We start from the raw sequence: 25,740 nt of genomic DNA, 5'->3' as shown, positions 1-25,740 counted from the left end.
TTGGAGAAAGACAGTTTCTTTGTACTGCAGGTGAGTGGCTCCAGAGTTTCTGTTGAAATCTTGATATGAGCAGGTGCTATTTCAACTGATAGAGTTTGCTTCGGTTTGAAAGCAAGGTTGTTACACTTTGCAACTTTTTTTGAAGAAGTATGTTTATAGATATTTTTTGCTATTATACTTGATTTTATACAACAGTAGTTCCTGACTGATGAAGCAGTCTTCTTAAAGTGCTAATATAAAATGTGTCACAGGTCTGTAGACCAACATTTGAGAGAAGATGCCCTGGTGCTACCAAGTTATTCAGTTGGTGGCACTGTGGTTAAGTAATAAAAAAGTTTGAAACGTCAGTATACTAATATTGCATCAAAATACGCCTACTATATTGAAACTTCATTCAAATGTGTTTAATACAGGCGTAGCTTTTAGTAAAGAGCTGTGGTTGTTTTCTCTATATGATTTTGCAAAGCGCTCGTGTTAGCAGAGGTGGTGATCATATCACACTGTCAATCCTCCTTCCTCCACTGACTGAAGCCTCATAACCTTCAGAGAAACAGTTAAAACTACATAAACACATCATGTTTTATGCTTACATTGCACATCATAAAAGACGGATGATTCGTTTTGTTTCCCAACCTTTTGTTCATTAAGCGTACAACCTTTACAATGTTATTATGGGAATATTTATAGTTTATATGAGCTTTCAGAATAAGAAGGCGTGAAAGAGAACTCATTTTAATATTTTGTGCTCTAACTCTCTGAGCGCGCACATATCTCAAACAACCCGCGAGACGAAGGCTTTTAGTGATTATTCTTCATGAAAGCATACACGTTTTGCTTTTATCAGTAGCGACTCAGAAATAAATAGGATTTAACGTGATGTATAACGTTATAAATTTGTTATGCTTTGCAGTATTGTTAGAGAGCTTTATACTATAGTATAGTGCTTAAAGTTTAAACACATGTTCCCTGCATTAGCTTTACATACATACAATACACGCAACACATTTCGTTAACTTTGCTGTTTTGTACCTTAGCCGGGGAAATTCTTGTGTTCTGCAGGTGGCAAAACATATTTATTTCAGTTGCAAGATTGAGTGCTTCACTCCTTTGCTCTCTCGGTCCTTCCACTACATCATAGCATTAAATGCGCCTCTTACAACTGCGCATTACGTCTTTGGAGCGGGGCTACTGATAGATAAGTGAATGGTTAAAGGAGAGACGACGAAAATAAGTCACTGATACACCGCTTGCTCAATATAACATTGCGGCTTATAAAATGTATAATACGCAAAAATTGTTATATTGATCGGTTTGGCAGTTGGAAAATGTATATAGTGATCAGTTAAAATATGTCGCAAAATGCTGCCATTTATTAGCAGTCTAGAGCCCTGTCATAGCACTGGAATACCTCAGTTTGTCTGCCTGGCAACATTTAATTTGAATCTTTTTAAAACCGTGCAAAAATATACACAATAACAACCCATTTTATAGGAATGTCAAACAGTTGATCATAATTAATTGCATCCATAATAAAACTTTATGCAATTCTTATGCTCCGTTTCTCAATGAATTACGGTTAAATGCCGCCACACCCGAAAACCAGATGGCGCTCTCACGTCGAAACTCTGGGCTGTAGAAGAAGTACAATTTACACACTGAATCCAAAATTGCATACTCAATGAGCGGGTGGCAAATTGAGTTTGAGGCGCATATCCGCCACCCTCTGTACTGGAATGTGGGCCAGAGATTAGCCATCTGATGTAATGACAAGTGCAACAACAGAAGTTATGAGAGACAGGTTGCACTAACACCGTAACATGGGTTTTGTACTAGTAAACAACACAAGTACAGCACATTCAGAGACTTTTATTTTCATTTTTACCTTGTAGGGCTATTTGCTTTTGATAAAAGTAAACAATTAAAAGGAATACTGCAGCTTTGTGAATTTGCGCTTGCGTTTTCTCTGTTTAATTTCGGCAATAACAGGCCCATTCACACTTCCCATTGTTAAGAATGATTATGCCAATGGGATGTTCTTTTTATAACAGAAAAATGCTTATTGACTACACACTGCTGCTAACTATTCTTTTGTCTGTATTCTGCCCATTGGTTGATTTTTCTCACGTAGATACGCTGCTCTAATATGCATTCTATTGTAGTATTAAAAACAACCTGAGAAAATCTCTTGTGTGGTGTTTTTTATGTGCTGAACATGTTTTTAACTTTCACTTCCTCATCTGTTCTTTTCTTGTTCTTGTCCATAAAATTACACCATTTTTACAGGTCTCTTCATTTTTCGTTTGGAAAAATAAGTAATTTAATTTAGGTAATTTATTGGTTTAGATTGATTGGATTTGTTGTAATTTGTTTATGAAAGGTGATCAGAAAATTGAATTGCGCCAAAGTGTATCCGTAAAACAACCTGATTAAAATGATCTTGTGAATAATGATCATGTATTTTGTTATGTCTACAAGTTAAAAACCATTTAAGCACTGAAAATAAGCTCAATATTAATGCTTCATATAATTTTTTTGGATGTAAACCTATGCACAATATTAAACACGGTAAATGTCAAAACAAAACAAAGCAAGGTCAATGTTTATGTTACATAGGCGTTACAATAATTAACAACATGTTTCATCGTACATGAAAGTCAGCTGAGACTTGTTTTGCGGGCTGTGCGTGGTATTCTGTCCCATGGGTTCATGGGAAATAGAAGAATCTCAAGATCTATCGCTGAGTGCTTCAGAATCTGGACATAACCAGTACGCAATCCGGAAATGTCTCACCTACTCTTTTATGAATACTGAGGATTCGGACATACTATAGTGTTTTCTCTTACTATGTAGTAGGTAAGTAGGCGTATTCGGATGCAATATTAGTATACTCGCGTCCAAATTTCGCGAAAAATAGTGCACCAACCGAGTATTTCTCGCATACTGTTTTACGAAGACCGAGGTTTCAGACATATTATTCGCTTTTTGCCTACTATATAGTATGAAAGTATGCGATTTCGTAGTTCTAGGAAATGCCAATGGGCCAATTCTATTACTGTTCTTCAAACCTTTTCAGGTATTATCATGATGATAAATGAAAGTCTATTTGAAGATTTTGGTTCCAAAATTAGATAACTTAGTTTTTGTTATATAATCATGTTTTTATTGTGTTAATTAGCTGTATTTTTGAGTTATTATGGCTTACATCAAAACAAACCAACTGCAGTTTGATTGATATTAATTGGAATGCACAATAAACAAACTTAAGTTAAATGTTTTCTCATTTTGGGACCAAACTGTTAATTTATAATGATGATGTTTGACGAGTTTTGCTTTTTAAAATGCCCGTTATAAACGACTCGATCTCGTAGTGATTAAAGTACTTCCTACTGATCAAAAACCAGTAGTTCACAGAAGAGCCGCGCATGAAACGAAGCCTTTGCGATATCAGAATCGCCCTAGACAGGTATCATTAGTGTGAATTGCGATATATCGTCCCAGCCCTATTACATAATGTGTACTGTGCATATTAATTTTGTATTTATAAACACACATGCATGCATATATTTAAGAAACAATATACTAATAAATACAGAAACTAATAAATATTTAAATGTATAACATAAATGTTTGGTTAATGTAAACAAATACAATAAATGTGTGTATATAAATACAAAATTTAATATGCAGTTCTCATTAATATATTAGGCCACAAACTTTTATCCTTGATGCGATTCATCTCATAGTATGCCTGGAATATCAGGATTTTTCCTACATTAAATATTTTTAGGCAGTATGCCGAAACGAATTCTTGCCCCACTAAAAATGTATTTGATTACTGAATGTAATTAATGAGCAATGTAGATGACTGCCGTGCTTGTGATGACTGAAGGAAAGAGCAAATAGAGAGCCTGTGCAATCTCTTTGTCTCCAAACTAAGGTGTGTGTTTGTTCGACTTCTTTCTGTGCTGCACATGACGTGAAATACTGCGGGAGGTGATTGTTCTGTATGAATGAAGTTCAATATCAGATGCCCATTGCTCTGCACATCGCCGAATGAAGTCAAACATGCGCGTCTCTCTCCCTCGCACATATTCATCAAAAGCAACTGACACGATGACAAAAGGACGGAACACCGAATTTATGTTTCATGTGATTCTCTCGGTGAATATTTCTTCACAGAAATATTGTCTTTTGCACTATCCTAACAGCTGTTATTAACAAAGGCCGTTTGCTTATGTCCGAATTGCGATCCACTATTCATTTTAATGAATGAAATAAGAACTGTTACTTTAAATAAGGATGGGTAAAAAAATACTTTTTAATGCCGTAAGAGGGCAAGAAAGGAGAGAGTGATAGGTAATATATTATATCCATTATATAATTATCCAATGTTTCTTTGCATTTATATTGGATTTATTTTCAGTTTTGGGCTCGCAGTTCAAAAGTAGGGTATGTTTCACTGTGGATGGATGACCAATTATGACATGCAGGAAAAACCTTGAATATGTTTTTTTGTATATATTGAATTTTGTACAAAATCCTGATGCTTACATTTGCTGTCACAGACAGTTGCAGTGGTGCTGTTGTACTGCACATAATCTCTATCCAAATTCAGTGCAATGCTTCATAATTGTTTGTCCCTTCTGACATAGTTCTGGCACTCACTCTTCTAACTTGTACAAGCTTAAAACATGTCTTCGGACAATTTCATTGTTGTTTTTCTTCCATACACCTGAGTTTCGGAGGTGTTGCCGTCCGTTTGGGTCCTGCGTGTGTGAAGTGCTAAAAATGAGGGGATTGTTTGAGAAGACAGTCGAGCAGACCTAAGCAGTTCTCCAGTCATGTGAACAGAAGCTGCCCAGGCCAGAAGAATGTGTTGAATGTGAATGACGCAGCTTTGACGAAGACATGTGACTTTGAAAGCGTTGAGAGAGAGGAAAGAGGAGCTGGGAGGAGGGCAGTTGACTCATGCAGGCAGAGTGCCACCCCGCTGACCTTTTTAACTATTGCCCCCCTTGGATGCAACAAAGGAGAAATCGGAGGGTAGAGGAAAGGATGGGGGGAGATGAAGAAGGGATTATTGCCCTGTTTGCGTATCTCTGAGGTTATTGATGTCATGCCCTTTTGTTCCACTTCTTAGTCGCATGGTCTACAGCCCATGCTATACTTCTTGATATCCCACAGCTAGTGCTCAGAAACCAAATATTTGGAATGTTTTTCAAATGACCTAATGATAACAATAAAGTGCATTAGTTAATATCATAAAATGCTGCAGTTAGTATGGCATGTTGTTATATTATGGGAACTTGCTCACAGAAGCCTTAGTGAACATTACAGCTCGTGAAAGCTATTCATCGGTGACCTGATATCTATTTTGACAAGCACAATACAGTTAAGCACTCACTTTTGTATTGTCTTGTAGAAGTCTTGGCTTGTCACAGCATGCAAAAATGTTTAGTGTAATTTAGGATGAACCAAGGTAAAAAATTAAAAAAATTCTTTATATTGCTTCTGTATTTAGAAAGTCAGTGGTTCAGATGAGAGGTATTTGATGTGATTTTCACATGTCCACTCCTTCCATAACAAAGTGTTTTTCTTTTGTCTTAAAATACATAGTTAATCCCAATAATGAGTGAAAATAATTACTATTTAAAACGTATCAAGCATTCAGTACACATCCATGATAATATACAGATCAGGGCTGCCTTTCCCAAAACCTTTTTAAAGGTGTCATGGATTAAAAAATCAAATAGTTTTTGTTATATAAAACTCATCGTATTCAAACGAACATCCTGTAAGTGTCAGAACTGAAGTCGTCCTTGAAACTGAAATGACAACTGCTATTGACACCAGGCCCAGCGAACGCCAGGTCCTGGAATGTACCTATCAATGTCATTGATAGGCTGAATACCGCCTCCACAAAAGAATATCAACAAATTCTCTAGCCCCGCCTACTGGTTCGTGAGTGACTTTAGCCATGTACACATAGTACACACTTCCGCATTTGTGAAGATTGACAAACTGGTAACCGTGGTGACATATTTTTAGGATAAAGGTTCCGCTGATGTTGTGTTTATGCTCGGAAGGCTGCATCACACAGCACCCTTTTGCAGTGTTGCCATATTCGTTATTAATAAGCGCTTTTAGTCTTGTTGTTTGGTCTTAGATCAAAAGCCTCTGCACTTAATTCTTAATAAATGGTCAGTTGCAAATTTAGAGATTATAAAATATATAAACAATCAGCATTTTAAAGTTTATGTTCGTCTTGACTTATTGACAAAACAGTCCGACACTCGCTCATATTACACAAACCTTTATTGCAAAACGAATAATCACACAAACAATGCAAAAAAACAGATACGATATTTTATGAACAAAACGAATAACCACTGCACACATCATGACACCATCAAACAAGAAACGAATATTAAAAGAACATTCACGACTCGTTAAATAAGGTGCTTTTATCAACACAACGAAAGATCACTGCACACATCCTGCAACCATCAGGTTAAATTAGGTGCCTTTATCAACATGACACATAATCACTGTTGGCATTGGGTTCAAATCCCAAGTGTTTCCAAATTTGCGCCTTTGCATTTCGGTTAAGCACTGTGCATCCGGGTAACACAGGCTTTCGCAACAAGCCTATCGCCTGGTTGTGGAAGAACACCGTTCTTCCTTCTGATTCTGATATTAGGAATGTGTGGTTGAAGTTTATTTTTAAAGACGTTCCAGCTCACGTGGGTATAACGTTGAGCGTTTGTTAGCTTCATTTAATTTCTTTGTAAACATGGCACACGTCGATGCTGGATTTGCAGAGAGACTGAGATTTAAAAGCAATGCTGTGCCCTCAATATTGAATCCGACTGGAATTTTATGTGAGCATGTACTATGCGTCACTATTGCTTTGTTAGAGTTCACTTTATATGTCCTGATTATGTGCAACCTATGTGTCTAACCAAGTTTACAGAAAGCTCCAACTAAGCGCCTAGCTTGTCAAACAGGCACACCGACATGTACATCGCATGACACCCTGCTGTCTTTTGGAACTGTTATCCAATCATAGCAGTGGGCTTTTATTTTCAAGTGTTCAATGTGGCCCGCCCATAAACTGAGCGTTTATTGAGCCGGCCTCAAAACCAGGGTAGAAAATAGCCTATTACTTATTGATCTTGATGTTTTTTCATGACACATTTAACCCTAAAACCTGGCTTGTAGTATCCTGCGATTCTATAAAAGATAACCTGCAACTGTGTGGCCGAAAATTCAGCAGCTTTTAGATGTTGGTCCTACTTTGTCGAGATAAACTTGTTGGAGCAACCCCAAAATTCAGCTGCTGGCCTCTTTTTCATTTAGCTGCTGATTATAAGTATTCCTGTGCTGCGCTTTTATTGAGGAAAAAGAAGACACTATATGATAATACGATTCAAGAGTTTCCCAACTTTTTCAGTCGGGCACCCAGACAAATATTATCACAGGTTTTTCAGGTGCAAGTCCAGAAGTGAGGCCATGAAGCAACATGCTTCGTCCGCGCTCTAAACGTGTATTCTTATAGTGGATAATTGTTGAGCGATGGTTATCCATTTATTCAGCACCACCGCCATGGACATTACCTGTTAACATTACCTAAGGTATAGTTCGTAGAAAAGGTATCTTCGTAGCGCGCTACACAATCGCAGCCCAGTATGATAAGTTCAAATATGGTGACATGTCAATAACATAAAATCTCATTGGTCTTATGTGTGAGTAGTAATATGCATGTTTGTCACATGATGACAACCAAGAACTATCGAAATTTGATGCCAGATTTTACCTTGCCAACTTTTATAAAACACTATATACCTAAAAATGTGTTTTCAAAAAAAGGTTTTTTCTTTAAGGTCCTAGTCCAGACTAGCCTGGTTTTTGCATTCTAACTGGCATGTTTTTTCCCGGTCTGCGCTCGAACATAATGTTCTCCTTTAGGGGGTCACTGCCTCTAATGGGCCGAGAACATGCTTTATACAGACTTTTCTCAGCCTTACCACCTGCTTTGAGTTTAACAAGACGTAATATATGTGTGTGCACAACCACAGGAGACATGCTATTGGTGATTTTCTTTAACTGATTTATTATGTGAATTAAATATTACATAGTAAAAGTCTTGAACATATCTTTTTTAAGCCAGTATTCTCATATCTTTCTGCAAAACCTTTGGATAAAATGTAACGACATGGCTACAATCGCACCTTGTCCATTCTCACTTACACACAGGTCTTGCATGTAAGGCTTTGTGAATGTGTCCAGATCCACTTCTGCAGTTCTGTGATCCTGCAGACACAAATACTCAGTTACCAAGTCAAAGTGCATTCATGACAGCATACCATGCATGAAATCACCGCTTAAGAACTTTTCCTATGCTGGCGAGTTATATGGCGGTCATAAATAACTGAATGACAAACATCAAAGCTGGTATTGTTTGGGACTTATCTAATCAGTGCAAGAGAAGCGTGTGAAGGATGCTCTGGGATGCTGCCTCTTTTGCCTTATCGCCACTACACCGTAGCTCTATTTCCTGTTCCTCTCGCTTCTTTAGGCATATAGGGACAATTAGATTTGGTCCAAATAAATTCTAGCATGGCGCTAAATCTGATTTGCTGTGGGTAGCACTGATTTGTGATTGGATTATGCTGGGTAACTGGGATGACATTGTTATCACAAAAGGCAACCAAGTTCGCTTGAAAAAGGTCTTTCGAGGTCTGGTTCATGGGAGCTGCTGTACAGTTGGCAATGGGTATGAAAGCAGTCTGAAAAATTAACTGCTGTTCACAATGTTTGTTTACGTCTTTACATGCTTTCATTTAGACTTAATAGAGAATAGTGCTTTTATTTTAGCAAAGTTTTTCTTGCGAAACGTTACTTTGGTACATCAGTAATATCTGTGGGACAGGTGGAGAGAGATGGAACTGAACTCTGGTATGGGCCAAGCAGTTAAAATGTGTGCAAAAGGTTCATGTGCTAAGTAATCCCATAATTTAACTGACACATAACATTTTTTTTAGCGTATAGAAACTCTAAACATTCTTTTCAATAGGTGTATTGTTTTGGTCCTGTCCCCTCATACGTATCATAGGGTTGACTGCAACCTTTCTTCAACACGACGTAGAAAAGAGGTGTTGTTGTCGTTTAAGGGAAGGTGGAGTGAGGAAAAAGAAGAGAGGGGGAGGAGGTGGCCTCTTGTTATTTTCAGTCTATTGTGTCTACTTCCTGTAGGTCAGGGGTTATTGGAGTAGGGAATTGCAGACTAGCTGTAGAGTAAGAGTGAGACAGAACTTCCATCGATTCAGAACAACAGCATCGCAACGACAAGATTAGTTTGGAGAAAGCTTGGGACTACCAGCAACCAACCTCAACAGGTAAATGAAAGACAGGACAAAAATGCTGGTTTATGCTATCAATTCTTTTCAGACTCTTCATGCCACGTGTTCCCGGGACTGCCAGGCGATATCCTGTTTTTGCCATACAGTCTTAGTATTTATTTATAATTTTTAGTGTGGGATGTTTTGGGCTAGCTTGACAGAGATTCTCTTTCTTGTTCTGCAGTACATTTATGAGTGTTTGTGGTTTCTGTGTAAATTAGCACGCACCTCAACATGTCTACGGTACTGCCTTTTGCAGAAGTGGATGAGATCGGAAGAGTTTGGAATTGTTTTTTTTTATCGCTCGTATTTAACTCGCAAGCTTCCTCAGGTCAGCAATATTAGAGCCTAGTAAATGGAGAAAGGGAATCTCTCCTGCCATTAGCCAATTTAGCCATGGTCAAATCACATTAGCTCTGGACCGCAGTACTGCAGGGAAAGATGCAAATCAAACAATCTGTGTTTCTCTGGCTCCTTCTGAGTCTCTGTGTTTGGTTTTTCAGTATAGCTTACAGTGTTTGGTGACTGAGATAAGGAAAGCAGGTGATCGTTGTGATGTAGGTGAAGATGTGTGTGTTTTATGCTGTATGATTTTAACTGTATATGTTCATATTTGATATGTATTTTGCAAGTTTCGATGTTGAATGTGCTAGGATTGCATTGAGAATCGGAAACATTTTTAAACTGGACTTTTGGTTGATTGTAGGGCTGTCAAGTAATCGCATCCAGAATAAACGTTTGTTTTTACATAATATATGTCCGTGTACTTGAAACACACATACATGTATTTATATATGAAGTTTTGAAATGAAAGTTTTTTATGAAATATGTAAAATAAGCATTTTAATAAGCCTTATTTTGTCCTTATTTTGTGGTTACTGTATGATAAAACCAAAAAGGCAGTTCACAAAGGTGATATCTTGTGAATGTAATATAATGTATATCAAGGCCCAGGACATAAAAGAACATAGAAGTTATTAGGTAAAAACTTAATAAAACAGTCCTAGTTTTTTTTCAGGTCAATATTACTGCAATATTACAGTAAGTGTTTAGGTAAACATTCATTGTTTGAAAAAATATATATTGACATACCTAATGGAGTGTTGCTTGCTCCAGTTCTAACATCTGACAAGGAATAGTTCACTTAAAAATAATGATCTTTTATTCACCCTAAAGCTTGCATGACTTTATCCTCTATAACAAAACATTTTTTTTTAAATGTGCCAGTGGTTTTGTATCTATACAATCAATGGCAGGGAAGGAATGAGGCGGGAACCAGCGAACTTTTAATGAAATAAACAAACAATAAAACAATCTTAAAAGGCCATTCAAACAGACTAAAACCACAACATAAACTCCAGGCCTGGGCCTCACTCGCCGTACCCTCCTGTCGCTCGTCCTTTTATGCTTCCGGAGCTCCTCCGTGAGAGATGCGAGACCGGCGCAACGCGCAGCTGACACTCATTATCACTTGCGTTCCCTCACAGCTCTCGTCCCGCCTTGCTCGTTACAATTATATATAACTAATTTTCAAATAAAAAAAAGTTTAGATACTTATGAAGGCATATTAAAGGGGTCATATGACACGGCTAAAGCAAATATTATCATTTGTTTTAGATGTAATGCAATGTGTATACCCGATTTAAGGTTAAAAAACGCTGTATTTTCTACATCCCATGCATGTTTGTATCTCCTCTTTGCCCCGCCTTTCTAAAATGCGCGGATGTTTTACAAAGGTCATCGCTCTGGAAAGCGAGGTGTGCTATGATTGGCCAGTTAACCAGTTTGCAGTGATTGGTCGAATACGGAAATGCATCGCCTCATACCATATTTGGAGCATCAGCTTCCGAAACAATTGTAATAACAGGTACAGCGACCTTACATGCGTGTACATTTTGGTGGTCTTAGTCAAATCATAACAGATGTGTGGGGGTGTGGTTACACGAGGCGTTTCAGGCAGGCCTGGGTCAGCATTCGCTTTTAGATAGACGGCATTGCTCCAAGACTTTAATTTTAGCAATTTTTCGTGTCTAATACATGCATGGGCAACTTATAACACACCAAAGTAAGGATTGCACCAATATGTCAATTTAAGCCGATAACGATAACCGATGATTCTTTAACATTAGATGCAGATAACTGATATATTGGCTGATATACTGTATCTAGATATTAATATAGCATTTCCTAAGACTGAAGCAAAAGGCAAAAACTGCTTTCATATGAAAACATTCACTGCAGAAAACAAGGAAACCTTTAGTTCTCTTTTCCCCCTGAAAATCATGTACCAAGCCTACTTTACACTAGTTAAAGATTATGTAACCTTCAAAAATGATTTTGGTATATTTTTTATTCAACAAACAAATTATGAATGTCCTCCCCGTGCAACCCAGACAAATGTTCATAAGTGAAACAGCTCTCAAGACAGAAAGCATTCAGACAGCAGTCCGATTCAAACAATATGCTTTTGTTCCTATAATTTACATAAATACTGTATCTACATACCGTACCTACATCAACAATGTTTTGCTAATAGCAGTAAGTGAATGATCAGGACACAAAGACAGTACTGTACTGTATTTTAAATGTGTATCTTACTGTGTTATTTATGATTTATCTGCTGTAATATATCGTCCTAAATTTTTATCATCGGCAAATACCGATGAGATTAAAAATGACCACTTACCGGCCAATACCGATATGGCCGAAAATGCATCATGCATCTCTACACCAGAGACACAGAAAACACGTATTCGCGCCCATATTACCCCTTTAAACGTCTAAACTTAGACGTGACCAGCCAGCGAACGAGTGACAATGGAGGAAAAACAGGATGTCTTTTTCTCAAAGTGTGTGTTGGGAACAGATGACCAGGAAGATGAAAATTGCCAGCGAAGTGGAAACTTCTACTTTGTATCTGTGTGTTTTTGACCAGTTGAAACTAGTTGCTCATCTGTTGGCCCATAGCCGAGTGTGATGGTGAACTGTAAATGATTAAGCCCCTCTTTCCTTCTCTCATTAATTTATTTTTCTGTTCCACACTCTATTTCACTTCTCGGTTAATGCTTTACTCAGTCTTGAATTCCATTTCAGTGCAGATTTCTTTAGGTGCTGGTCACTTCATCCGTGCATCTGTGGGCTCTCAGCTTACATTTCTCTCTAGCGGAGGGAGAGATAAAGAAACTGAACCAACTAAATAGAGGAAATGAAACCAGGCTGTTCCCCTGGGATGTCTGTTAAGGGCTATTGATCTCTCTCTCTCCCCTAATGATTGATATGGAATGACCTCGGCTTGAAAACATGCTTCACTTCATGTCCTGCATCTCTGTCACATTAGCTGTCATTTGGAGAGAGAGAGCAATGTGGAATAAGAGATAAACGCCTAGGTCAACTATTCGGCATGAGATCCAAAGACAGCCCCAGTCGGAATGTTTCTTAGGGACTTGTGGACGATAGTTAAACCTGCTCTCCAGAGAACAGTTTACGATGTATCTGCTGATGCACAAAGCTTGAAGTGAGACCACGTTTTGTCAGGAGTGAATTTTAGAGCTGAAGTGTTGCAAAACTCTCCTTGTTTTTATCTTGTGTACGTCTCACGTCGAGCAGTGGGCGAAGATCTACAGTGGAGAGTACGCCACAACTTCAGGCTCAAGGTGAGAGAAATGTCTTATTTAATCTCCTGGCTGAGTCACGTCTCCGGCAGCTTTTCATTTGTGTCCTTTCCAGTATATCCACCGTGTGTGAAAGCGCTAACCCCTCTCCAAAAAAAGAACGATGGTGCCGAGCTTTGTTGCAAAAAGCTTGTAGTGTATGGTTTTTGTACTAGGTGGGTTATTCTGAGCAGGGGCCGTGCCTTATGACTGTTGCAACTTGTGTTATTTTCTAAACTTCTAGCTATTTTTACAGCTTTACCCTGCTTTTCTGCCTGCATAGGATATTCCTGGTGTTACACAGATGTTGTTAACCATGACCACATCTCTGCGATCTCTGTTTTTCTCCTCTTGCTGACAAAGTGCCTTTTTATATAGACTGTGTATGTATGTTGTGTGATGTTATGGTCCTAATCCAGTGGTTTGTGGTGGTAGTCACACATTCCAAAAACTTTGTGGGGTTTTGTTCGTTGTTCTGATATAAATTAACGGTTTTGTCTCATGTAAAGTTTGCACAATATTTAAGTTAAAGGCTTTTGAAAGAACTTACTTTACAGTTTCAATAAATCACTCATACTTTTGCTTTCTTATGTTTTGCATACATGCATTATAATATTATAGTTATGTTTTATTTTGGTATGAACGCTGCAATATGTATCTTTTACCTCTCTATTGCCACATCTGTTTAAAACCAAAAATTGCTTATTCTTTTCTGTATGGCATATCTATAATTTAAATGACGTCAAAGTCACATAACTATGAAATCCGACCTGAGAGATTATAATCCATTATTACAAGATTACCGTTGTGAATCAATAAAAAATTGGGAAGCAGTTTTATGTGCACAAAAAAAATATTTTCCTTAATTATTTAAATTGAAATAAGTTAATTTAACATTTGTTTAATTCACAGTATGAAGAAGAAGAGTGGGAGGGGCACAAGAAAGTGATCCGATTCCATATCTTAAAATATAATAAGTCAATACAGGAACCATACATTCCAGCCACAGCGGTATTAAAGAAACCACTAAATGTAATATAATGAGTATTTATTTGAACAAAATGCAAAAATTACTGTTCTAGTTCAAATATGACAGTTAGCGTATTTTAAGAGATGGAAAAGTCCTCAGGTCATGGTACCGCATTCCTGCCGCAGACTGCCTTCATGACTGAGTCCAAAAGTCCACTTGTCTCCATTTCTAAAAGCTTTCCCGAGTAAAACAAGTTTCCTGAGTTTGCTCAGGATTTTGATCCGCAAGGAGCGGGCTTCAAAACGGAAATCGTTCCGGCATGGGAGACGGGCGCTATATAAAAGAAGTGTCATAAAAACCATGTTAATGAAACTCTTTTACACATTATTATACACTGATTTGATTGAACATTGAAAAGGTAATATGTATATTAGGGATGTGCACGAATGTTTGAATATTTGATCCGCAATAACTATTCAAATATAAAAAATGCTATTTAAAAATAAAAAATGCTATTTGAATATTCATATTTTTCATAAGATTAAAACTGCATCCACCACCATCTTAAGTTACCGCTACAAAAGACCTTGGAGTTGTCACGTTTTATTTAACGCTTCTTCACTTCATCTGTAATTATTTTATAAGAGGCTATACAGAAAATTAAAAAAATCGTGTTTCCCTAAATCTTTGGATACTCAGATCGCAATCTAGTTTAAATATTTTAAGTTTACACACCGGATGCCAGGATCGTGTGTTATGGTCGGCTCACATCACCATATAAAATGTTTCAGAACTGGTGAGCCACATTATTCATTAACATTACTAAGATTAGGTATACAAATACCAATATGAAATGATTAACAATAATTCATTTATTATCGTAACTTGTTTGGAGCGGTGGTTCTTAGTAAATTCATATTCCGGCGTTAAAAATATGTTATGCTAATCTTAACTACTTTAAACATGAACATTTACATTTCATTGCAGCTAATGTTAATGAATTTGGCCTTAACATAAGACTGGCGCCATTTTCCATACCTAAAAGCCTGAATTTTCCAGCTAGAAGTCCAAGTAACTATGTAAATATGTCTACCTTCAATATTGATGCGATGCAAAGCTATTTTTTATTTCTTAACAGTTGGCATTGAGGTGTCAATCCCGTTTACTTTATTTATTTTCAACATTATAAACAATAAAGCCAGATATACAAGATAAACAAGATAACCATATATCACAGACTGTCAATATTAATTGCGTTTTGTTGGTTTGGCTGTTTTTTTTATTATACCGTACCGCGCAGGTTTAAATTGCAGATTTGATGTATTTTTCTATTTTACAACCTATATACAGGATATAACAGTAACGCTGGTATGCCATCCGCCACCAATAACTAAAAGAAGAAGATTACAGTGGGACGTGTGCAGAGGCTGCACAGTTTGGCTAACATTATTAAAAATTATGTTCAGTTTTGTAAAAAATTATGAACGATTCGCTTCAGAAGACGTCAACATGTCGCCAGGAATCGCGTTTTTGGAATGATGTGCTTTAGGAACTCTTAGACAGTCCTTAGACTCCCATTATATGAAGAGGGCTGCGGATTTACCAAACAATCTTCTTTATGGTTCTACTCAAGAAAAATGTCACCTACATCTCGGATGGCCTGTGGGTGAGTAAATAAACAGCTAATTTGAGTTTTGGGTGAACTATCCCTTTTATTTAAATACATTTATATTCAAATATTTGTTTTTTGTGAGCTCAAATATTTGAAAATGAAACTAGTGTAAAATACCCATCCATAATGTACATATGTTTTGCAGATAGAACCTTATAATTCTAAATTGAAAGGGATTTTTCAGAATCTGCATTTGACCTGATTCGAAAATCATAAGATGTTTTCAGATGTTGAAATGGTACATTTAGGGGATCTGTCTTTTTCACAAAGGAAAGAGATTTGTTCCTCATGTAATGTTTGCTTTGAAGCTCAATAAAGAACGCAGATAGAACATTATAATTCCAAGGCGACGATTTGTTACTGTATTTGTTTATGGTTGATCAATTTATAACAAACATTTTCAGCTGCTTGGGAACTTACGCTGTGTCACATCAGTTTCACATTAACTTGTACTTGGGGTAATTATAGCAGATTTCAATGCTTCGTTTTAGCTCTCTGGATGACCTTGCTATGGGCTTGGCTTCATAAAGAATAAAATGATTGAGGATGGGTGTTCTGCACAGCTGCCTGAATCGTTCCCAAGGTTATTTGAATCAAGGCCGTACAGCAGGCCCATCCTATCTCATATGATAGCCTAGATATCTGTTTTACTTTCTCCGTTCCCTCACATGACTTCCTGACAGAGAGATTTCCTCCAAGATCGACTACAGTTCTTCAGGTTTTCAATGTGGCGTGTAGGTCATAGAGCACTTAGAGCATGGGAGAATGAGAAGTTTATCTATGGACAGGGAGAGAAGAGCACATAAGTCCAGACTTCCTTTTACGTTTTAGTTCACTTTTCTCCAGAAATGTTTTTCTCATTCTGTAGAACCGTGTAGGTAAAGCAAAACAAATGCAAAGTGCCAAATTGTGTCAGGTGTTGATAGAAACTAAACACAGCTTTGGCATGACTGTCTGAAAATCTCTTTTCAGAAATGGTAGGTCAGAAACGGTATTGTGTGTTTCAAGGTTGGACTGTCTGACTCACTTTTCACACAAACATTTCTTGCGCTACTCACGTGTGACCTGGCTCCCGGCTGCCCAGCATCGTCAGTGCTGTAAACATGAGCATCCTTGGCTGGATTTAACACGCGTGTTTCTGTCTGTGCAGTGTCTGGTAATGTCGCAGGATTGCTGTGCACAAATTGTAATTTCAATATTGAAGTAAATATCAATTGCAATTATAATTCGATTGGTATGTTTACTGCATAGTGTGTATGTAGTACTTATGTAAACCATTTCTAACTAACTACATTTTTTGACGTTCTCAGCACTTATCAAGACTTTGCTTCATTTCCTTTTCCTACTATTTACAAATGTAATTCAATTCTTTATATTTTATTGATCTTTTGCCAAGAGATTATTGTAGCTTTTACTGTAGTCAAGAGAGTATTGTGGCTTTAATCCTCCTAGTAACATGGCCTTGTAAACTATCGGTACTATTGGTACTGTTTAGCGTGTTGACGGAATGTTATATGATCTCCTACTTCTATGTCGCTTCGGATAAAAGCGTCTGCCAAATGAATAAATGTAAGTTGTAGAAAAATTCACCCCCCTTCATTTATTATACAAAGCATAACAGAAATGAGCTGTACATCATATCATACAGAACAAAGCCTCCCCAGGTGCATTATTTGCTACATCCATGATAAGTTATGTAGGTGGGGTATTAAACTTAGAAAGTGAGTTTCTGTGCAGCTGAGTGAAACTCCATACGATTGCTTTATACGGTGGGTCAGTGTTTCATTCAATTCGATTACAGAGGCCTGGAAGACATTAGACCGGCTGCTGAGCAGCTCTGGGCCCAGAGCTTGAGTGCTTGAGAAAAAAATTGCTTTGCGATATATTACAGTAATACAGCACACACACTTTTAGTACTTAATGTCCGATTGATGAGTTGCAAATATTTCAAATGGTTGTGGTTTTTGAATTCTGCTTTTAGTTTTCGCTGACAACAAGTGCCAGATATTTATACAGAATTACCTTTTTTAATGTTTTACTGTCGAGCGTTCTGACTCAGTGACACTCCCAAACAGTTTACGAATATGTTTTTGTTTTTTAAGTTCTGAAGTATTCGGTCAGCATGAGTGAGTGAGTGTGTTTGTTTATATGCGCGCACACCCTTTCTTCTCCCCTGCTTTCGGTTCACCCCAGCCCTTCTGATTTAGTGGTCATGGTTTGCAAGGCGTTCTGGGAGGGCCTGATTACCCATACACAGGAAGTCAGAGGTGGGAGAGGTCCCTCCAGAGTTCCATGTAGAAAGACTGGTATTCTTGATAAAGACTCACTCGTGCTACACATTACAGACACATCCCTCTAAGCTATACTGTCTTCGGAAACTATGTTAGAAAGGTAAGCTCGTTGTTGATTTTGAGATCTTTCTAAATCGGGGTCCACCCAGGAAGGGTTGTTTCAGGTTCCGGTGTTGGTGTGAAAGCATAAAAGAATGGAAGAATTAATACTTTTGTAGTAAAGAACGAAGAAGTTGTGCGTGCTCTCGTTTTGGTGACTTGTTTTTACAGAAGCCTTGCGGTGCTGCCATGCTGCATTAGGGATGACCCGGTTCAGGCAGTTTTTCTCAGTTGAAGCGGTGCACCCTTAGGGTGGACTCCAGAAACTCATTTTGATCAAACATCAGCATACAAACAGTTCAGACTTAGTTGTTTTTCCTGAACTTTTGAAATAAATAATACACTGCACATTACAACTAGAGTAGACAGTCAATACAGGTATTTCAATACATTTTAGAAGTAAAAGCAAACCTGCTATACTAAACTACAGTGTTACATGTTGGTTTGCTATGGTTTTACGTTTCAGGTAAGATTGATGATGAAATGAGAAAACGGAGGTCAAGTTGTCTTTTGGTTAAAGAGGCCTGTATTTGGCCCATACAAAGCGTAAACAAGTGCAAGATGTGTCAGTGAAATTGAAGATAAGTTTAAAGGTGACGTGACATGATAAGGTTCTGTTGGATTCTTTTTTCTATTCTGTTACGGGCTAACCCTAAAATACGACGGTGTTTGCCAAAGTTGCAAAAGTGCCAAACCTGGTGTTCACAGCAGATTTGTTGCCGATTCTGACAAGGCTGCTCTTGGATTGCTTAAAAAGAAATAGCATTAGTCCTCGAGGGGTTTGGGGGGAGGTGTCTCTGTTTTTTTGCGGCGAAGGTCCGGACAATACTTTTTTAAATAAATAATGTTAAATCAATCAATCTAATGTTTTATCAGGCCATTTACTTTATATTCTAATAGCCACAGTCTATATGAAACATAGAAGGTCTGGTAACTTTGGTGCTACTTTCTCGCATTCGTCTTTGCAAGATCTCTCAAGCTCCATCAGGTTGAATGGGGAGCATCCGTGCACAGCCATTTTCAGATCTCTTCTGCAATGTTCAATCGGGTTCATGTCAGGGCTCTAGCTGGGCCACTCAAGGACATTCACAGAGTTGTCCTGTAGCCACTCCTTTGTTATCTTGGCTGTGTGCGGGCGGCCAGCTCTAGGAAGAGTCCTGATGGTTCAAAACTTCCATTTACGGAAAATGGAGGCCACTTTGCTCATTGGGACCTTCAATGCTGCAGAAATGTTTCTGTACCCTTCCCCAGATCTGTGCCTCGATTCAATCCTGTCTCGGAGGTCTACAGACAATTCCTTGGACTTCATGGCTTGGTTTATGCTCTGACACGCACTGTTAACTGTGGGACCTTATATAGACAGGTGTGTGCCTTTCCAAATCATGTGGGGTATTGTTTGTAGAATTTTGAGGAAAATAATTAATTGAATCCATTTTGGAATAAGGCTGTAACATGAATCTCTTTGAATACTTTCCGGATGCACTGTATAGCGGAAAAATATAATCAACATAAATGTCCATGAGTGCGCATGATGTGTAATTCTGTTATGTAGATGCGCTGCTCAATTTAAACCACAGAAATAGTGGTTCATTATGTCTTGGAACGAGACCAAAATGGTCTGAACTCGATACAGAGAGCAGAGGAGAATTGTAAAGGCGAGACCATGAGGAAATGACACACTGCCATGTAAATAAGATAAATAACATAATGCTGTTTAGTTAGTTTAATACGAGAACAAGGTATAGACATGTTATATAGCAAAGGTAATCTTAAATTACTTCTTGTGATCTGACGCTATATAAAAAAATGTATTAACTTGACCTTCACTGGGAAGTGCCATGGGGCGCCCCCGTGACAAAGTTTGATAACGTTGTGTTGTTTCAGGAAATCGTCTAATCAAACCTGTGAAGAATCGCTTCCACTGCTGCACGTCACAAACACGCTCATGCGTATGCGCACTAGCTGCGATCGAGATTTCAAGGATCGATTTTGAAAGCGTCTAAATCGTTTTCAAACTTCTTCACAGCTTATTGCACCTACAGAGCTAAGTCATAAACATGGTCGTTTTTGTCAGACGTACGTGTAAAAAGTTGAGTAAGAAATAAGATGTCAATACATTAGTGACAGCAGCCTACTCCTGCTATTCTATGTGGTTGATATGAATCAAACAAATGAAAAGAGAAGCACTCACTGCTGACTCCGTAAGCTTTGTAGCTTTAATAGGCAAGGCAAGGCAAGTTTATTTGTATAGCACATTTCATACACAATAATAGGAATTTATACTGTTTTCGTTTCACAGTTTGTTGTGCAAAATTTCCCACTATGAGAAATGTCTGATCTAGCTAGCCTACTATTCATTCTACAAGGCCAGCGATGTCTTTCAGAACCCTGGCTTTTGAAGCTATTATGTGGGTGTCAGGTAAAGATGGGTTATTAAACGTCTCATCTGTTCCACAAGTGCCGACGATGGCAACAGTGTACCATTGTGACAAAGGAGATGTGCCACTTGCACATTATTATCCGTCACTAATTCTGCATTTTTGTTTTAGCTGTGGCTATTTTTGTTTCACTTTTTGTAAGAATTAGAAAATCTTTTTTTTTCTCTTAACCCATAACAAAGGCTGATTTTACAAAGCACAGAAGGTCTTTGTGTCTTTTCTCCCTTAAGACTTCACTCTATAAACCACGTTAGCAGAGCCAGGGTGGCCGAAGACTTTGACACATCAGAGCACAGCTCTTTCAAGAACTATATTGTTCCCTTGTGGCCTTGGGGACTGCAAGCTACCACCACATGGTGGTAATGTAGAATGGGGTTGGTCTGACACTCAGAATGCTTTGGAGAGATGATGAGGAGACTGAAATCACCGTCCTGCCCTTGAACGGTTATGCGATCTAGAACACATCAGAAGTTACATGCCTTGAGGCTCTTTCTAAAAACCTAGACGATATTCTGTTGACTGCCTTCTCTTGTTAGCTGCTGAAGTTATATTTGCCGCATGCTTTTATCCAACATGACATTGTTGTTTAGATACTTTTTTTGTCAGCATTTGCACCCATGCAGATACAGTATGTATTAGTTTAACTGTAAATTTGGATTGTCAGATTAAAATGTTTCGTAAAAAGTTCTGGTGTGAGTTCTAAACACGTTTTTGGCTTCCGGGATCATGATGTCCAAAGTAAAACAAAATGATTGCACAATAATCATGTATTCCGATAAGAACTGCAGTATGTTTGGTTGAGCTGCTCAACTCGGCTGAAAATAAAGTTGGTACAATTATTGGCTTGTGTTTGTCCAACAATTAGCACATGTTGAAAAGTCGTTTTGAGTTTTTTTGCAATTAGTTTTGATGCCACTAGGGGTGTAGAAAGTACTTCACATGTTTTTGTTATGAATTACAATGTCTGTGTTATTCCAGTTTAACACTCAGCAAAAGCCACAACGTGGATAACCAAAATCACTGATTAAAAGCAAGTATGTGGAAATGAGAAGTACAATGTGCTTCTCTCACTTCTCTTTTCTATTCTTTCTAGTTTGAGGTGGAGAAAAAAAGTTACAATGTTAAATGTGCTGAACTTGAAAACAAAAGTTTACAGAAAATGTATTTACTCACCCTCAGGTCATCCAAGATGATTCTTTCTTCAGTTTAAAAAGTTTAGTACTATGTTTTTTCCATGGTTTATGCTTCAATGTTTAAAGGGGAAGTGCAACCAAAAGAAAACGTTGTGTGATTTTTTACTCACCCACATGACGTCAAGCATGTTTTGAGAACTTCCGGTGTCTTCGGACCACAAATGAAGATATTTAGGTGACATCCGAGTGATTTCCAGGCCTCCTCATAGACATCATGGTGTCAGTTTTTGCCAAGGTCCAGAATAGTATTAATGAAATCTTTAAATCGGTCCATCCGCACATAGTGGCTCAGTTAAATTTTTTTGGAAGCAACGAGAATGCTTAAAAAATCACACAAAGTTGATTTTGGGGTGAACTTCCCCTTTAAGCCAAATGTCAATTGGTCCGCTTTAATTGCATCATCACTGTGGAACTCCATCATTCTCTGAGTTCCTTTCATTTTCACTTTTGCAAAATTTTTTTATATTTTTGACCATTGCAACTTAAAGGAATAAATAGTTCATCATTTACTCACCCTCATGCCATTCCAAACCTGGATGACTTTCTTATGCACAACACAAAAGCGAAGATATTCAGAAGAATGTTTGTAATAAAGCAACATCGATCCCCATTTACTTCTATTTAATTTTGGACTGAACTATCCATTGGTAAAGCTGATGTAGAAGAAAGACACAGTAGACAAAATAACCTTTTTTCAGATTTGCAAAGAGTATCAAAACATTTTGCACATCCACCTAAAACAGAATGCACAAATGTACATTTATTTATTCACCCAGCACGAGTTATTTATTTCCTCTTATCTCACTGTTGAAGATGAATAATGCAGGTGTTGTCTTGTGTTTTTTACCTCTCATGCTTTAAAGTGCAAGTAAGTATAGGAGTCATGTGGTCAGTGTTAGATACATTAGGAAAACCATTAATGCTGTGGTCCAACAAAAGGCTATCAAGCACAAAGTTTGTTTGCATTGTACTTATTCCAGTATAATGCATTTGAGATCACAGAGCAAGAAAGACCGTTCTGAAAAGCAAATGTTATTCAAAAGATGAGTTTTTGTTTAAACCAGTTTAACATCAGCCTGTGATGTTAATGGCTTTTTTTCCGTGCTGTCTTTGGCCTTCTCTAAGAACTTCTAACAGTGTGTATAAATGTTTTGCATCACAACGCTGCAGTAAAAACACTGAATTTAAAACAAATCGAACATTGTTCCTTTTCCAGTGAACTTCCTTAAGGAAAAGAGTCAAATGGGTAACAGCCTTTGAGTTCACTGCATCCAAAAGCAAATGTGGAGAAACGTTTTAATGAAATGTGGAAAATAAATTGAAAAAAGGATTTCAATTAACCTCATATTGTTATTAAGAAATAGGGAAGAAATTCTTGTTCTTTTTAGTAAAAAACTGATGTGTTGTCAGTTATAGATGAAGGAATCCACGCTGTTTTGCAGATTCACACTGTCACTAAAAATAAAGAAAGTGAGACAGAGAGCAAGTTGGATAGTAAACCGACAAGTGGCAGGTGTGACCCAACCTGGGCTTTGCCCTGACATGTAGCCAACAGCGTTTTCTCGGCAGAAAGGCATCCCGACACACCCCTCTTTACGCGAGAGCAATTGAACTGTGACGCATACTTGTACATGCTCTATACTTAAAGTCACCTCTGAGACCAAAACTGAACCCCCACACTTCCTTTTATCTCCCACATCCAGATATAAGTACAGATACAGAACGCTGACAAGCCACCAAACTAACCGCCACTGTCTCATGTGGGTCATTGGACTGTGGCGGCAGTCCTGTTAAAGTACACTGTACGTTGGCCTGTTTAATGAGTGTAAAATCAGATTTGTCCCACCAATCAGAAGCAATTAATGTATATTAGCGTGGATACTGCACACAGAGTGACCTGTGTCATGAGGAGATACATGGGAGTGAGGCTTAAGGGGATGATGTCATGCAGAGGACTTGGAGAGGCAGTAAGCGGCGAGGGGGAGGCGTCTGTCTTCATTTATACAGGTCTGGACAGGCAAGTTCTATTATTATGCACTTAGCTCTCTACCCAAACACACAAGGCTGTTTTCTCATGTCACAGGGTTTAAAGAGCATAATAGTTAAGATCTGGCCCCTCAGGAAGTATTTCCACAAAAATGCTTAATATACTAATAATATATTACAATACAATACACTATATTATTTGGTTATTTCTTAACCCACAATATTATATCTCAATATTTTTTTATTATGATTTTTTGAGGACAAAAATAAGATGATCTGACACCGTTAAATGTAAATGTAAAATATAAGACTCTATTCTAAAGTGTACAGTGTTTATGTAGCTGTACCTTTTTTTGACTGAATGGTGTGGACGGGAGAGTGTTAAAAATTTGTAAAGATATACATGCTTTAAATGTGTGTGTGTGTGCAAATGTATATTCTGTAAAAGAAAGTGTCCATGTTGCATTTTCATATACATTGTATTGAATGCAAGTGACCTTTACATGTCTGTGAACCTGTTCATCATGTAAAGCTCTCCCTTTATAATCAGCTCATGTATGGCATAGTCAAGATGGAGAGTCTTTGGCAGGCAAACGCGATCATCTCCTGGTTATTCCGTCTCTGAACGATCTCACACTTACAAATGATCCAACTGTCAGTTCTCTCGCGCTCTCCAGCTCTGGTCTCCGTAGAGACCGCCGATATACCTCGCGCTGCCTTCTAACAGTCACAAATACTGAATCATCTCAACTGTCACATACTAGTGGGTGAAATGTCCTGAATATCATGGTATTTTTACAGGATTTTTGATAGAGTAGTATCTATAACGCAGTGTGGGAAGCATTTATGTGGGAACAATAGAGTTTTGCACTTTTAGAGTTGTTTGTGGATTTGAACTTTACTCGGCTAAGAATAATATTGTATTTCAAAGAATAATACCCAGTGTTTGTAAACTGTATTATTTAATATTGACATTGAATGCTTCATTTTTCGTTCCGTTCCAAAAGGATAGCGTCTATTCTAGCAGGAGCTTTCGTCAGTGTCATTTACTGGAAAATCAGGCCTCTGGTTCACGCGCATTAGTGAGATGTTGGAAGCTAGACATTCACATTAATAGCGACGTCAATATGGATATTTCTCTTAAACAAACGCATTGTTTTGCATCAGAGGACCTTTGTTAAGACCACAGAGCAGTTCTTTGATCGATGGATGCACTTTTTGGAGCTTCAAAAAATCAACACCCGTTCACTCCCATTCTACCGCTTGGAAGTAAAATGATTTGTGGTATTAAAACCCAGACTGCCTTATCCGTCAAGAAAAACAAAACATGTTCAGTTAGGATGCCTCCTTGAGGGTGAGTAAACATGGGGAAATTTTGATTTGCTAGTAAAGTATCCCTTCAAGGATTTAAATTTTATAAACACATTTTGTCTCACAATATACCGCTATTGACAATAAAAGGGGTATTAAAAACCACAATAATTGAAATCGTGTTAAATCTACACATATCGTAATATAGTAAAATATTCAGCACTCATTAAATATGTTGCCATGACAGTTACAATGGTTACAAACTCTCTCTCTGCTTTCATACACTTTGTTTTTAAGTGTGAATAATCGACCAAATAACAGAAAAAAGGCATAATAAAAAGTTAATTTCACATGGTTATCGTGATTTTTGTGTATTGAAAATTGGATATCCTGACAGCCCTAATTCAAATTCAGATGTCCATTTATTTAGCAATATTTAAGTTAACTGTAATAATAACTATAAAGAGAATCTAATACTCACATAATTACTCAAAAATCAAGCAAAGTCAAAAGGGACACATTAATGCTGTCTGCTCTCTTTGAGGGTCTTTGTGGTTTCAGAGACTGAGACACTGTGCATGTCCAGATGCTCCAGAAAGCAACAGTCTCATTGTGCAATCCATCTGAAATATAGCGCAAGCTAATGAGTATGGAATTTCAGGCATTAGAGAACTTTGTGCCGATGCATTCGCACTACATGCAACTTGTGCTGTATGCAACAACAGCAAG

At 37.7% G+C, this 25,740-nt stretch overlaps 1 protein-coding gene across 9 annotated transcripts in view; it reads left to right on the top strand.

Annotated features, from left to right (window-relative positions):
• The window catches only part of gab1 (GRB2-associated binding protein 1), a 55,333-nt gene that overhangs the window by 8,923 nt on the left and 20,670 nt on the right, over positions 1-25,740 (top strand). Inside the window, exon 1 of one of the 9 annotated variants that reach the window (XM_079462471.1) lies at positions 9,254-9,398. The exons of 6 other annotated variants lie outside the window; for them this stretch is intronic. The gene's annotated coding sequence lies outside the window, so the exon portion shown is untranslated. Of the gene's footprint in view, positions 1-9,253; positions 9,399-17,944; positions 18,085-25,740 lie in introns of those variants that run through there. 2 more of the 9 variants (XM_079462470.1, XM_079462469.1) reach the window with 2 other exon arrangements.

Source organism: Barbatula barbatula, assembly GCF_947034865.1.
Source record: "Barbatula barbatula genome assembly, chromosome: 8".
NCBI classification, from domain to species: domain Eukaryota; kingdom Metazoa; phylum Chordata; class Actinopteri; order Cypriniformes; family Nemacheilidae; genus Barbatula; species Barbatula barbatula.
The sequence above is the reverse complement of the archived record's forward strand: the minus strand, read 5'-3'. Positions and strand labels throughout refer to the sequence as shown.